The following is a 10,992-nucleotide window of genomic DNA, read 5'->3' as shown; positions in this document are numbered from 1 at the left end:
ATAGACTGATAGAGAGTGTGTCAGACAGTGAGAGAGAGAATGAAAGAGAAATAGTGTGAGGGTTTGAGAGTGTAAGAAAGAGCGAGTAAGAAAGGTGAGAGACAGAGATGAAGAGTGTTAGAGGTTAGAGAGACAGAGTGAGTGAGTGAAAAACGGAGTGTGCTAGAATAAAAAAGGAATAGTGAGAGGGTTTGAAAGAGTGTGAGAGAGAGTAAGTGAGTGTGAGAAAGGTGACAGAGAGGGAAGGAGTTGTTAGAAGAGTGAGATGAGAGTAGATGCAACTGAAAGGACGAACGAGTTGCATTGAGATAATGTATGATGGGATCTGTGATAGATGATAATCTTTGAAAGATGGGCCGAGGATGATTAAGAAGTTTATGAGGAAGAAAAATAAGAAGAAGAAGAAGAAGAAGAAGAGAAGAAGAAAAAGAAGAAGAGGGAGGAGAAGGAGAAGGGGAAGAAGAACAAGTAGAAGAGGGAGAAGAAGATGAAAAAGAAGAAGAAGAGAATGAAGGAGAAGAAGAAGAAGTTGAAGAAGGAGGACCGAAGAAGTGAAAGGAGGAGACGTACAGGAATGATGTGAATAAGGAGAAGGAGGAACAAGAAATAGATGGGAATTAGAAAAAGAGAAGTATGATTCAAAGAAGACTGAGAAGGAGAAGAAGAGGGAGTGTGAGAAGGAGAAAAAGAGAAGCAGAAGTGGTGGTGAAGAATGTGGAGAATGAAGAGGAGAGGAGATAGAAGAAGAGGATGAGAAGAGAGAAAAATTCGACGAAAGTATCTTATAATTTATAAGAACATTATTGAATATTATTGAGTATTAAATGCTGGAGAAGGAGGGAAAGAAGGAAAAGAAGAAGAAGAAGAAGAAGAAGAAGAAGAAGAAGAAGAAGAAGAAGAAGAAGAAGAAGAAGAAGTAGAGGAAGGAGAAGAAGGAGAAGAAGAAGAAGAAGGAGAAGAAGTTCTAGAAGAAGAAGAAGAAGAAGAAGAAGAGGAGAAAACTGGAGACCAGGATAGTAGAAACAAGTAAAAGAGAAAGATTAAGGGAAAAATCAAATGGAGAAGTCATGGAAATTAGGAAGAATCAGGGATTCAAGGCGAAGAGACAATTTTATCAAAGAAAAAAAGGGTAGAAGGATTGTAATCAACAGAAGGTAGAGAAAAGCTAGTCTTCAATATATTAAATTAGAAGTTGATTGTGTTAATAATCTCAGTTCCAGATAGAATCCAAAATTCATTAAGAAAACAAAAGTAACATGAAATGATGTGGAAGAGAGGATACATACTAAGAGAAAAAACAGAACAAGTCGATAGTGGGAGAACCTTGTGGAGGAGTGATAGTATGAGAGAGAAAATGTGGTGAAGGAGTGAAAAGGAATATGCGGTTTCAGAGATGAACCAGCCAGAGGCAAACAATTAAATTTGAACTTTCGAGTGTTTGTATTTTCATGGCAAGTGATAGATCATGATGTGGTAGTATAGAGAGAAAATTGACAAGAATTTCGTAAACTTAAAGTTTTCATGATAAAGATAGTGTATCCACAATCCAGAGTTCGAATCAATGAAAACTGAAATTTCTTTCCCATTCTTCTTAAGGGTTTGAAAAAAGAAAATCTATTTGAGACAAAATTAGGAAATAGAAGAAATTTTGGACAATGGCCTGTTTTTTTCTTTTCCGACTACTCTTTTTCTTCAATTTTGTATTGATGATAAAGATAGTATAGCTCCAATCCAAATTTTGAATAAATTAAAATTGAAATTTATTTTTCGCCACACTGCACAGAAAGCAGCTGTTTTCCAGTCCCCACATAGATCTGAAAGGCATTGCTTGCAGACGACTCTCGTCTGACGTCAGAACAGTTTTCTTTCCGGCCTAGGCCGGAAAGAGTACCCTTTCCAGCAGCTAACATGGAACTAAGAAAGGCGATCAAAAAACTTTTCATTATTTGTGTTTATTATTTAATAATTAAAACATTTATAATAATATCATCGTATTGCCATTTGAAGGAATAAAGAAGTATAAACTCAACCTCCCACATAATTGAACATAATATTTTAGGTTATTTAGACAAAACAGTATAAGAATACTTGGACAATTTCCTGATATCCAGATTGCCTCAGATTTGCTAGAGCTATCACCTTCCACTTCTGCTTCCGGAAGTGCTTAGTAAACAACTATTCTCATATATTTATATTGTTTATTTTTCTGTCTAGCGAAAAATAACGTTCTCACCATGGTCAAAAATGTATTTCCGGCTCTCAATCTTTTCTAGTCCTCGGCCTCAGAAAAGTCTCATTTTCGGCCCTAGGTGCGAAATATACTATTTCAATCTTTTTAATGGTTTGAAAAATGAAAATCGATTTTAGACAAAATTGGGAAACTGAAGAAGTTCTGAACAATAGCCTGTTATTTTTTCTTTTCCAACCATTGTATTGTTTTCTCTATTCAATAAATAAATAAATAAAAACCAGTTATTGATTTGTGTATTCAATGTTTATGTTGAATTGCCTAGAATATGATTTTTTGGTTTTCAAAATAATATCACGGATGATCAGGGAGTGTGTAATTGTTATTATATAATCAGTCTCTCAGTGTAGGTTTTTGGTTACATTCGGAATATTCTCTCAGGTTTTTGTTTCACAGCATGGAATGAAATATTACAGATAGTCTCATCTGAAGTTGTCATCTCCAAGTTACCTTGTAGTCAATAAATAATAAGGATGATCTATTGTATTTCTCCAACTATTCAACTTTTTGAGCAAACTATGATTTGTTATTTAAATATTTTACAAATTCTGTACTGTTATCAAGGCACGAGGCACATTCAGTTCCTTATTATTGACTAGCAGGTAACCCGTGCTTCGCAAGGGTCTATTCAAAAACCTGACAAATTGAAAATTTGACTTGATGAAATTTTGGAGAATTGAAAATAGGCCTGACACCATCCTCGATCAAAGGGCCGGTTCCCGAGCTGGGGATTTAGCTAAGTTCTAGGCTTTAAACAGCTGTGGTCAGAAAATTGGCTTTCCAAAAAGTGCGTAGTCGCAGTTTTTATGATAATCTTTATTTTCTCATTTCTATAATTATTATTGGAAACGTTTATCCTTGACGGAATGAAATATTCCTTAATAATCTAAAATAACTGGAGATCTACACTATTTCTTTATTTTATTACTATTTATTTTATTTTGTGTTCAATTTTCTAGTTTTTCGAAATTTAATTTAAACGTGAACTGCGACAACGCCCCGTTTTGGAAAACCAATTTTCTGACTCCAGCTGTTTAAAGTCTAGGACTTAGCTAAATTCCGAGCTTGGAAACCAGCCCTAATAATCTATATATGCAAAATTTCAAGTTAATCAGTCCAGTAGTTCAGATGTGATGATGCGTCAAACATGATTTCCCTATCTTGTACGTGTATAAGCCAGTTCTTTCCTTTATTATAGTACCAGCCGTCAGGCTCGCTTCGCTCGCCATATCCGTCTAGCTAGGGGGCTCCGCCCTCTGGACCCCCGACTGGATCGTCCAAGAATGAGATCAGCATTTTTCATTATTTGAGCATTTTTAACATATATTAGGACGATCCAGTCGGGGATCCAGACTAAACGTCTGCCTAAACGGATATGGCGAGCGAAGCGAGCCTGACTGCTAGTAATATAATATTCCCAGGATTGAAGTAGCAGTGCCCAATCAATTTTTCCGCGATAAATGCATTTAAATCTTCAACTTGGTGCCAAACTAACTAAGTCAACTCTACTTAATGCCAACCTGACAAAATTATTAATTCAGTTGCCAGTTAACAACTGTTTCGAAGAGGTACTCTATCTAGATTATAGTTCTATAGTAACATATGATATGGAAATTTCAATTATAATTAAGAGATTGGGAGAAGAAGAATATACATGCTAAAAGACGAACTTTAAACCCTTAAAAACCACCCTTAGAGTTAAAGTATCGCCAAAATATTTCTTAGTGCGCCTCTAAAGGGCCAACTGAACATACCTACCAAATTTGAACGTTTTTGGTCCGGTAGATTTTTAGTTATGCGAGTGAGTGAGTGAGTGAGTGAGTGAGTCAGTCAGTCAGTCAGTCAGTCAGTCAGTCAGTGAGTGCCATTTCGCTTTTATAGATGGATTATAAATATTCCTGCTTGTAATGAGGCTCAGAATCTCGGATAATTTTGGCTTCATTCACAACTTTGTATCAAAATCTTTAATTTCAAGTAGAGCTAACAGAGCTGATGATAGTCTCCTCAACAAGATAAGAAACACAACTTGAAACGTATTCAAATGATCTCTCATTCTTATATAGAAGCCTCCCAATAAAACCGTACTGTTCATTGAAGGTACCTCTGATAACAATGTCTTCAGTTACTAACTTTGATAGTAGAAATATGCAAATCTACACTCAAGTCTGCTTTTACTACTTTCATTGATAACGCTGTACACCATTCCACTATCCCATTGATAAGAAACCTTGCCATTTGAAATCTCCCGCCAAATGTTAATTGACGGAACATCTTTATCCATTACCATAATGGAACAATGGTTTCTGTGAGGCTGGAGACTCCATTATCTTATTTTGTTGATTGTCAACATGGAAGGCTTCGTAATTTGCTTCACTTTATGGTGTGCTAACAGTTCCATTAGTGACGTCATCAGAAGATGTTAGATTGTATTGTATTATTATTCTTCTCAAGAAATTCTTCCTTTTATATCGCAGTAATGTGTGTTCTCCTAGCAGATAATAAACATACAGTCAGAGATTCTCCACAATTGAGAAAATCCATGTTTATTTTTCATTCATTAGGTTAGCACAAACAATACAATGATCGGAAAAGAAAAAACAGGCTATTGCCCAAAACATCTTCAATTTCCTAATCTAGTTTCAAATTGTTCAAATACTATACAGAAACATTAAGTGGTTCGATCATACCATAATGTTCAATTGACTATTCATAATTATAATAAGATAGAGAATATGAGATTTGATATTATAATCAACCTATAATATTAATATAATAAGATAGAGAGTAAATATGAAATTTCACGTTCAATTCACAATCATAAATTGACTATCAAAATAGGTGATACAGAGAATTCATTCAAGCGAATTGTTTATTCCAAGAGATATTTCAAAAATCTGAAGAAAATGGTAAATTGATGATTGAATATCCTTCTAGAGGAGGCGGCTAAAGGAGGAAAATGGTGACCCGATATGATTGGCTCAGCCGAAGAAGAAGAAGAAGAAGAAGAAGAAGAAGAAGAAGATTCATAAAGATGTTCATATAAATCATATAAGTCCGTACATTAAAGGTAACTATCGGGCATCATTATCTGATGAGTGTTTCCAATATTTTTTATTATATTTATTCAATACTAGCAGGTAACCCGTGCTTCGCAAGGGTCTTTCTTTAAACTTGACGTAATGAAATCTAGAAAAATTAATAATCCATGCCAAGTGTAGGCCTAAACATTACATCAGGAAAACGAAGTTTCAAAACTATGCTTTTCAGGTAGAAAGCAATATAGAAACAGATGTTCTTTTTTTAATTTCGACCATATGATTTGGTGATTTTTTAATGAAATCGAATGTACCATTAATGAAATTCAACATTAATTCTGAAAAATCTGGTAGGAAAATAAAAAATTTGGACTTCCAGGTGCACGAGATTGATATTTTCAGAATATATGTGCAAAATTTAGAGATCTAAATCATTCCCGTATTTCCGGTATGCAATCCATAAGTTGACATGTTTGATGCGAACAAACGAACACACGAACAAACACAACCCTACTCTCTCTTATTATATAGATAGATATTCACAACATCACCTTCGTAATGTTGAAACGTGCATTTTTGGCCAATTTAAACTCTCCAACCACACAATAGTTATTTGTGCAACTAGTGCGCAAAGTGACAGTTTGCTGCACCGAAAGAAACGTTTACGCCCTCGCCTACGGCTCGGGCGGAATGGTTTCTTGAGTGCAGCAGAGGAACTTTGCGCACGTATTTCACATTAAGTTTTTCCTACAGTTACCATTGAATATGAAAAGTGGGTAATTATGGGTAAAATTGCCTGAAATGCATCAAATGTTTTTCTGTGTAATTTTATTATTGATAAAAACCTTAATCCTAAAATCCTAAAGTCCTCGTTGTCCTTGGTTATAATATATAATGAATAATAATTAGCGCGTTGTGCTTGGTTGCACCTCTGCTCACTATAGCAGCCACAGCAGTCACTGTTACCAACTTCATTTTGATTTTGCTGCACTGTTGCTCCATATAACCTACTAAGTATTTTGCGTTGCCATGTTGCAAATCTGGAGTGCAGAAAAATTTTTGCCGCACTAGAGCGGAAAAGTGATTCTTTGCGTTCTGTAATCAGTGCAGCAATGGCCACTTTTCAACGTGACTGTAGGAAAAATAAATTTTCATGGTTAATATTAAATATTATGTTAATTAATTGATAAGTCTACCTTGTTAAAAGACGTTAAAGGTAACAGAGCAAAGCGAGAAAGAGATAACGCTATCCGCATTGTTGAATGATAGACAAGGATAGCAATACCATTGCTAATCAAACACTGCCATTATAAAGTGGACCTCGCTATAGTTCAACCTGTTACTAGACCAATACTTACTTTGATCTGTCATCAGTGGTTAAATTAATAATAAGCTATGATGTGTTTTAGGTGGGGAATCCTGTCAGTTTTAAGTGAATCCCACTGTGTAAAAGTTCGGGACTGGTATATGCTACTGTTTGATCCATAAGGTGAGCATCAAGTTTTTTCATTGGATCCGTTAACATTTATACAAATAATTGCTGAAAACATTATCATGATCTTTCGATTTTTTGTAGGTCAAGTGCATGTTGTACGCAGAGAGTAAAAAAATTAACTACATTCTATATTGGTACCTATTCACGTTTAACCAAATCGTATGGACCATAGACTAGATTCTATTAAAATGAATTAGAATTGATAAATATCCTGTTAATGAATAAAAATAACTTCAACTTATCTTTATAAATATTATATTGATAACTAAGCGATTGTGAGAGTATTATATTTATATTGAATGAAAAAGACTAAGAAATTGTCAAAAAACCACTGATTTATTGATAATTAGAAAGACCGGTTTCGGTTATTACACCATTGTCAATCTCTGATAAACTAAAACTAAATACAAGAGCAGCAGAATTTATACTAGTAGGCGAGTACTGCTATTGGTCGAGGGCATGAACGCCTGCCATTGGCCTAGCTAGACAGTCTCCTCCCCCTACACGGTGTGACAAAATGGTGCTGCTCTTGTATTTAGTTTTAGTTTATCAGAGATTGACAATGGTGTAATAACCGAAACCGGTCTTTCTAATTATCAATAAATCAGTGGTTTTTTGACAATTTCTTAGTCTTTTTCATTCAATATGAATAATTACCACAATATCAACTTCTCAACTACACAAAAAGTATTATATTTATGTAAACTTCACTCTAAATTGACGATTTTTGTACATGAATCGAATATTATATAATCCTTGTAGCAAATTCATTAAGTTCAACTCCAATTATCAACTTGTTACTTTTCTTGCCCTACTACCATTGGTGAGGAAAGTATTGCTTTCCGAAAAAAATTAAGGTACCCCAATTTCTTAATTCCTATACGTTTCAAGGTCCCCTGAGTCCAATAAAGTGGTTTTTGGGTATTGGTCTGTATGTGTGTGTGTGAGTGTATGTGCGTCTGTGTACACGATATCTCATCTCCTAATTAACGGAATCACTTGAAATTTGGAACGTTAAGTCCTTACACTATAAGGATCCGAAACGACCAATTTCGATCAAATGCAATTCAAGATGGCGGCTAAAATGGCGATAATGTTGTCAAAAACAATGTTTCTCACGATTTTCTTGGAAACGGCTCCAACGGTTTTGATCAAATTCATACCTGAAAAGGTCATTGATAAGCTCTATCAACTGTCACTAGTCCCATATCTGTAAAAATTTTAGGAGCTCCGCCCCATCTACGCAAAGTTTGATTTTAGATTCCCAATTATCAGGCTTCAGATACATCTTAAACAAAAAAAATCAAGTGGAAAAGATTTAGCATAAAAATCCCTACAATTAATGTGTGGTATCATTTTCACCTAAAATCGGAAATAAGCTCGAAATTCGAGAAAATGTGATTATTCAATTGAAAACTGTTGGAAACTGTTCATTCAATTAAATCATTCCCTATGGAGAAATAGCAGACTTCGTGTGTCTGCAGCGCTATTGTCCTGTCACCAGCTGGCTCAGATCTTAGAATAGTAGACTTGAGATGCACGTGAAAACTAGCGTCAGTTGATCAATTTCCATAACGGCAAGGAGAGTTGTGTGAGTGCGCCACGGCAGATTTTGTATCAATATATTGTGACAGCTGAAGACGCCTATCTCTCATTCCATAACACTAATTTCATTGATTTTACAATCCTAGAATAACTTTACTAATATGTCCAATATAACTACTTATAACTATCTATCAATCTATGCTGAGGTCTAGACGGGATCAGCCTACAACTGGTAATTAAAAAGGATGAGTCTATGATATTGGACATTTCAAAAACCATCAAATGGAATATTGGAATGTGCTGAGCTAAATTCAGGTCAAAACATAAATCAAGATGACAGGTTTGAACTACTCAATAGAAGAGAGGCTATTGATGCCTCCAAGTAGCCTCATCAATATTATACTTCTTGCAAGAATAATTATTACACCAGTGATCTATAAGTGTACAATGAGTTATATGCATCAAAAACTTTATGTGATCTTTTGCAGTTGAATTATGCAGTATATGAGCTATAAAAGCTGTAACTCGTTTAATAAGCTAGCTACTGGTTGATTCAACAGTAACTTCTATACTTTTTCTTGAGTTTCCCTTTCATTTATTCTTCCACATAATATTCCATCTGCTGAATTATCTTCATATTCCTTCTCTTTGTTCTTCCATTCGTATTAACCATCATCTTCTCACTTCTCCTCTTCCTTCTTCGTTTTTTCCAGCAATCCTCTTTCTACTCAACACATTTATCCCCCGACTCATCGCATTTCTTTTTCTTCTTCTTTTTCTTATCTTCTTCTTCTTCTTCTTCTTCTTCTTCTTCTCTTCTTCTTCTTCTCTTCTTCTTCTTCTTCTTCTTCTTCTTCTTCTTCTTCTTCTTAATCTTCTTCTTCTTCTTCTTCTTCTTCTTCTTCTTCTTCTTCTTCTTCTTCTTCTTCTTCTTCTTCTTCTTCTTCGTCTTCTTCTTCAATAGAACGAGGTTATTATTATACAGGGTGATTCATAATTATGTTGAAATATTTTGATACGTGATGAATAATATAATTTGATACCGATGCTGAATTGTTTGGGGACTAGTTTTTGAAAAACTTATGCTGGATTCATATGGAAAAATATATGAAAAATTGAATAAAACTAGTCTGGAAGCTGTAGTGAGAGTAGTTTTTGAGAAAAAAGTTGAAATATGCAAAAAATGTAAGTAGAAAAACACAGACTTCTACGTTTGATGCCCAATAACTTTCTTTGATGACCAGTAAACAAATAATTTTTTGCAATAACAATTGTAGAGAATTTAATTCTTAAAAGAATGATGTAAGCTGTGTAAACTAAATTTAAATAGAAGTTGGATAAAATGTATTCTTATGTAGTACATTACACCACAAAATTTGCTGCCCAAGTCTGTGTTTTTCTACTTACATTTTTTGCATATTTCAACTTTTTTCTCAAAAGCTACTCCCACTACAGCTTCCAGACTAGTTTTATTGAATTTTTCAGATATATTTCCATATGAATCCAGCATAAGTTTTTCAAAAACTAGTCCTCAAACAATTCAGCATCGGTGTATTTCACCAGAGGAACTGAATACCAGGCGAAATCTTTCACCCTGTATAGCTCGCTAATGAAGCGTTTATGGATATATGTTTATAGGAACTTTTTTTCTTATTTTTACCTCTACTATCACGTGTTGAATTATTTTACTATAATTATGAATCACCCTGTATAGTAGAGATTTTATATGAATATAAGTTGTGTAGCTCCATGTAGAATGCACTTTTTGATACATGGAAGTTCAATTATCAGTGAGCTCAATCATCAATCTAGCATCTTCTTTCTTCCCAATGATATTGGGATGAACAGAGGAGTAATATATCATAATAATACCAATAATTTACTGATAGAAGAATATGAATAAGTAATTAGTTATCAGGGTCTTCAAGTTCCAGAGTTTTCAACCTTCTCGAAGATTTCATTTAGTTGTTAATGTTTTAATTGTAAATAAATTCATGCCAGATAGAAATACTATTGGCCAAGATACTTTATTGGACAATCTATTTCAATTTCAAACAAACAAAGATGACCTAGTGTACTTCCTTACAAAACTCCTTGTGCTATTAGTGTTTCAAAAACACGTCGACACATTGCAAAACATGAAAATAAGTGGCATCCTCACCTACAATCAATAACTCGCCCACACAAGGCGTGTGGAGGCTTCAAACTGGATAGTGCATCAATTCCTGTTTGGCGCAGGAAACCTATAATCTCGAGCCCAGAACGACTTCAGAAACGTGTGAACTCCAGCCTTCCAGGTTTTCAAAGCAAATTTGGACAAAATCAAGGCTATTGGATTATCTCGAGGCTTCACGACCCCGTTTACGAGACCATTGAGCAATTTTTGTGTCATTAAATATTAGCCGTCACTATTTGGGATATTCAGCTGTCTATAGACTGATACTAACCACATTTATTTCTAATGTAAACGAGTGTGTTGTTCGGACTAGCGGGGTCAGGCGGGTCAATAGATTCACGAATTTCAAATTCAAAGGTCGGTTAATGTATGTGTATTATTTGACGTAGGTTACATGTATGCGAAACTGCACATGTGGATATTTTTGTAATAATCACTGAGCATATCTTCGATATAAGAGAAATAGGTGACAAATTGCATTTACTGGAGATTT

The sequence above is a fragment of the Nilaparvata lugens genome, chromosome 11 (genome assembly GCF_014356525.2).
Source record: "Nilaparvata lugens isolate BPH chromosome 11, ASM1435652v1, whole genome shotgun sequence".
NCBI lineage: Eukaryota > Metazoa > Arthropoda > Insecta > Hemiptera > Delphacidae > Nilaparvata > Nilaparvata lugens.
The sequence above is the reverse complement of the archived record's forward strand: the minus strand, read 5'-3'. Positions refer to the sequence as shown.